Below are 6,186 nucleotides of genomic sequence, written 5' to 3'. Positions count from 1 at the left end.
CCGATTAGTATATACGTCATATTGAAAGATTTAGCACCTCTAACCTTAAACCCCCCCCCCCCCCCCATTTTCTCATCGGATCTGCACTGAACTCAAGAATGACCATTTTTACTTTCAAATCCGCGTTTTCGCGGAAAAATCACACCCCTGATCGAAGCAAACAAACCACCTCTCAATTAACCTAGAATAATAATACATCTGTTATGTATATTATTAAGCAGTTGTACTATAAGAATATTAAGATTTTTCTGTAAAAATCACATTCTTGTTAAACTTGTATATCAATGTAATGAATATCAATGTTTGTAAAAAGTTCTTCTAATATTAAAAAAAAAGTTTCGTATGGGCGAAAAATCACAAAATTTTGAAAAGGATATGATGTAAAGTTATTTAAAGCTGTATGATCCGACTTTCAACAAATTTTGCCAGCCTTGTAAAATACTGTTAAATTATCGTATATACCCATTTATGAAGCTGTACGACATGTCATACACCATTTCACCTGTTTTAAACAGACTCATTTGGTTTTAAATCGGTGTTTACAAACAACGGTCACTCGGCCATTTCTAATGCATATTCAGAAGATAAATCTAGTTATCAAGTGAGAGTCGCGTGTCGAGTTCACACCTCCAGAGGTAAGGTCATCGGTGGTCTTGTTTTTGTAAAGCTGTGTATTTTTTTTTTACTACAATACCATGCCATAAGTATTTCATAGTTTTGTTTACTAGAACTAAAATATCAATCACCTCTTCGTAATTCCTAAATATCTGCGTTCTTTTAAGCTCTTTCAAACCTAAATTTACATAGTTGTACCCGAGTTATTCTTGGCACACTGACTGATTTTGACTACGGATAACTCCGTTTATCTGATCAGGATATAGGGCTCACGGCGGGTGTGACCGGTCGACAGGGGATGCTTACTCTTCCCAGGCACCTGATCCCACCTCTGGTGTGTCCAGGGGTCCGTGTTTGCCCAACTATCTATTTTGTATTGCTCATAGGAGTTATGAGATTGATCACTGTTCGTTGTATTCACCTTTCATTAAAACATCAAAATATATGACTAATTTGGACTCATCCGAAATTCACCATTTTTTGTACATCCTTTTCTGCTATTCCTAAGTATGCATTTAGATTTTATACAGTATCAGCAAACTTATAGATAAATTCTGTATACTAAGTTTAGCCCCACCCTAGGGTCAGAACCCCTACTCTGGGGATCATCAAAACAATTTTGGTAAAAGACTACCTGCTCTATCCATTTAGTGTCAATAGCACTAAAGAAGATGTTATCTAATTGTTTTACACATAACACTATATAACAAGTTTGGCCCCGCCCTGGGGTCAGAACCCCTACCCCGGGAGTCATGAAATTTACAATTTTGGTAGAGGCCTTCCTGCTCTTTATCAACATGCATTTAGTTTTTCTTACACCTGTGCGTTTCTTGAGAAGGTTTTTGAAAATTTGTCAATTTTGGGCAGTTTTTGCCCCGCCCCTAAGGGGTTCAAGCTCAGTATTCCGACGGCCCAATAGTCCGACGGGCCAGTATTCCGACGGTCTGATAGTCCGACATGTTGACCATCACCAAAAATTTTAATTAATAGAGTTAAAATTTATTCATGTCAGGCATTATTTTATGGAAATTACCAGAAACCGCCAAAATCGACATGGCCTGATTTCTGACGAAAATCTTTCAAGTGTGAACTAGATCGGAGAAACCCGGTATTTATGGAAATTAAAACTGCTAACTGATGAAGTACAGGCAAAATATGTAGTAAATTACCCTTACCATTGCAGAGAAATTCAACCAATTTCTTACACGGACGGACAAGCACCATCAAGCTTTAAACCGGATTGCTTTGAAATCTGGCCAAAACACTTAACTTTATAAAAAATGATTATTGTCTTTCAATGTTATGTTTAAGTCTCTCCGTGTCTTACTCCCTGACATGATAAAATTCTTACATCATTTTGATATCTAACTGACAAGGTCTTTGTGTATGAATATGAATTTAGTAGTCTATGAAATTATTATCAAGATAATGAGGCAAATGATATTTTGGTCAATGGTGAAAGACTGCTACACGTGTTGTAAGTTTTAATCTGTATAATCAATCAAAACAAAATGAATGTTACAAGGAGCTGTCGCGTACAGAAAGTAAAATTAAAAAAAAAAAATTTCCACATTAATGGTATGATTTTACAAAAATAACATTAATAATACTTGCAATAACCATGTTTATGTTAAAATTTGCTCTTACTCCAAGGCAATATTGCAGCTCTGTTTGTTTCCATATATATCATAACAGAAAAACATATTAGGTGTAAATCATTGTCATTTATTTAAAATAACGAAAAATGTGAGTCCTAAAAATACAGAACGAAATTGGCTGGGAGACATACCCACATCTTGACTATAATTGCAATATATAAAAGTAATACACAACAGCGTTCTCCCAGCCACACTATTGTTACAAAAACAAATGCAATAAAATACAATACCATGAATCTTAACTGGAAACAAAAGTGGTGCAAAAAAAAGGCCATGAAAACCTAGGGTTGAAAAAACCCACCTAGGTTTGAAACACCCAGCACCAACCATGTGTGTTGACAAAAAAAGGGGGAAAGAAAAGAAAGAAAAAACGCCTAAAAAGCAAACAGAGCAAACGGTTTTCCGCTGTAGGACATCATTCTCCCCACTATTACCAGACCCAACTTATCAGAATGCCTGTTACTCAAACACATGTCTGTGGTATAATCTGATGTTTGAAACATAGGAGGAATGCTGTTTTAAAACAACTTTCCATTTCTCTGATTTCTTAGTAAAAATGAGAATTATAACCAAATTTCCCCTTATTATGCAATTTTTTGCAATATAATTAACAGATACCAGTGACTAACAAATTGATCAAAAATGTAACATTATACAAATATTGCTGTTTTTGAGGTCAATACAGTGATTAAGCCGCCTGAGTAGTACAATATTCACCGAGTCCAAAGAACGTGGCGAATAATGTACTTTGAAGATGACTAAATCATCATATTGACTGAAACCCCCCCCCCCCCCAGCAACATTCATTTTATTATATGATTTAATGATTAAATTAAACAAACTCATTAAGTTATCTATGCCATCTTACTTGTTGACATACCGGCCCATCGAACTATCGGAATACCGGCCCTTCGGACTATCGGAATACTGGGCGGTCACCCCCCTAAGGCCCCAGTGGTGCTGGAGTCTTTAAATTTACAATTTATCTCCCCCATGTCCCAAAGATGCTTCATACCAAATTTGAAAAAAAAATTGGACTGGTAGTAAATCGATTGATTGATTGTTTTGCTGTTTTTCGCCACACTCAACAGTTTTTTTTAGTGTTTTATTGGTGGAAGAGAGAACCCAGATACAATGTACCTGGGAAGAGACCACCGACCTTCCGAAAGTAAACTGGAAACCTTTCTCACTTACCGACGCGAGCGGGATTCGAACACGGTCTCTCACCTCTGGTCGGCGCGGGTTCGAATCCCGCTCGCGCCAGTAAGTGAGAAAGGTTTCCAGTTTACTTTCGGAAGGTCGGTGGTCTCTTCCCAGGTACATTGTATCTGGGCTAGCAGGTGTGGCACGATAAAGATCCCTCCCTGCTCAATGGCCATAAGCACCGAGCATAGGCCGAAATTTTGCAGCCCTTCACCGGCAGTGGTGACGTCTCCATATGAGTGAAATATTCTCGAGAGGGACGTAAAACAATATTCAATCAATCAATCTCTCTTCCACCAATAAAACACTGGGTGCCACCAGATAACTGAAAAATTGTTGAGTGTGGCGGAAAACAGCAAATCAATCACGTGACGTCATTTATGATTGTTTGAAGTGTTTCACATAAATCGCTTCAGCGCAGCTGAATATACAATTACTTTTTAACTTTTTGTTTTATTAAATAAATAAACTCACCGTATCCTTATGTACCCGAAATGTGCTTGGGAAAGTGGTAGCATTACTTGCGTACAAAATCCATATACAGTGCTTACGGTTTCCTGATCAGTTTTAATTCGTACCGAGTGTATGTAAACATAAACACGAATAATATGAATGTTTACCTACTATTCAAAACTTCCAAATCATGGCCTTTTTCTGACATAAAAATTATAATTTCACTGGAACACAATTAAGAGAATTCTAGGTGCATTCCTCGTTGATAAATACGGCAGTTTCGAATCACTTACAGTAGTTCCGGATCACACTAATTACCGCAACAAAAAACCCACATGGGAATTGCGTATAATTTTTTTTTACATGAGCAAGTAAAGTCAAAACCACATTTTATTAGAAGATATAATCGTATTAACAACCATATTTAACCATATCATGGCACATAAAAATATAATTAAACATATAGTACTTCCATATTTTGGCACCAAAAACAAAGTGGAAGAAAATTAATACTGACTGTGAATGTACTGTACGATAATAAATGTCATTCTACAAATATCCTAGTAAAGCTAAAAAAAAAAAATTATCAATAGTTATTTCATGTCATGAATTGTTTTGGGGTTAGCAGATTAATTAACATTTTACCAGTCTCATAAATTCACCTGCAGACATGTTCTGCAAGGCCTGTATAATTTTAATTGTGCACTGCTCTATGTCATTGTTTCCCCCAGGATAAATAACATAATGGCATGGTATCACAATTCCACCACCTTTCTCATGTGGTGCAGGCCAAGGAGGGAAACTTGGCACAGGATCACCTGCTGGTTCACCAAACCCCCCCCCCCCCCATGTCTAGAATTGCTCTAAAACATCCAACTAATTCTCTGGGGACATGGCCAACTGGAAGGTCAGCGACATCTTTAAGAAGAAGATGTCTTTTTTCATCTGTCAATATCTCATGTTGACATTGTGGGAAAGTTGATAATGGGGGGATCCATACAAGACAAGCACATATATCATGGATGTTTGTATATTCTCTATCCACTAGAAGACGAGTCACAAGATCAGTATTTGGTGGTCTAATTTTATAATCGTGATATCCTTTTATTACAGAGTTTTCTAATCTGATATGAGTTTTACATTCAGACAACATCAATCTATCCCTTGATGACTTTGATGAACTACCAGTTGTTGATGATGACTGCTGACGATCAGGGGCTTTCAAGACCGAGTCATCCTGAAAATGAAATGAAAGGGAGTTTTAAATCAGTTGAAATAACATGTGCTCAAAATAGAAATCATATGTAATTAGAAAGTAATAAAATGATACATTTTATGCGTTGCATGCATTCATACAATTTATATACAATTTGGACAGTGGAATAACTCATCATCCTTAGGAATGTCATAAGGACAACAGTCTTCATGTATCCAATTTTTGCAGATGTCACATTCCACCCACAGACTTCCCGTTTCCAGACTTTGATCCTCTTCCCATGTCATGTGACATCCAACACAAATGACAGAACTTTCTTTCACACCAGATTCAGATGAGGATGTACTTGATTTTGAAGCTGGAACTTGATGTGATGATTTTGATGTTTGTTTTGAAGGCTTCTTTCTTTTGTCTCTATTATTTCTTGTTACTTTTGAATTTCCATTTCTCTTACTTTCCCCAGCACTTTCAGACATGTATTTCTTCCTTGCTTTCCTTTCCCTCTCAGGACACAATTTAACTTAATCAAGGTCTTTCAAAGACATAGCATGCAAGAATTCTGGTGATGTTACATTGTCTGGTAAAGTTATGAGATTGATCACTGTTCGTTATCTTCACCTTGCATCAAGAAGGCTTTTCCTCTTTTTAACTTGTGGTTTTACCTGTGGAAACACAAGTGAATCTTCCAACACAGATGATGTTACTTGCTTCATCACACTGAAATGATTCATCACTGCACTGCTGTTCCTCAGTTGGTATTTGTTTACAGGCAGCTTCGGCCAACATGTCTAAACCTGTCTTTTTGATATTCTCCTCACTGCTTGTTTTTGAAATTCTATTGGACTTGTCATACAATTTCTTGTAAATGTCAAAGCATGGAGAAGTACCTTTAATATCATAACCCTCTTCTATTCGTTTCTGATATTTGTCTTTTCTTGGAGTAGAGAGTTCACTTTCTATTGCCCCCAGTGCAAATTCTGCTTTCCTAGCTTCACTATATTTTTCTTCACTTGGTTTTTCTGAGTTTTCTTGGTGATCTGG

This window comes from Ostrea edulis, chromosome 4 (assembly GCF_947568905.1).
Source record: "Ostrea edulis chromosome 4, xbOstEdul1.1, whole genome shotgun sequence".
Taxonomy (NCBI): domain Eukaryota; kingdom Metazoa; phylum Mollusca; class Bivalvia; order Ostreida; family Ostreidae; genus Ostrea; species Ostrea edulis.
This window is presented reverse-complemented; position numbering follows the sequence as displayed.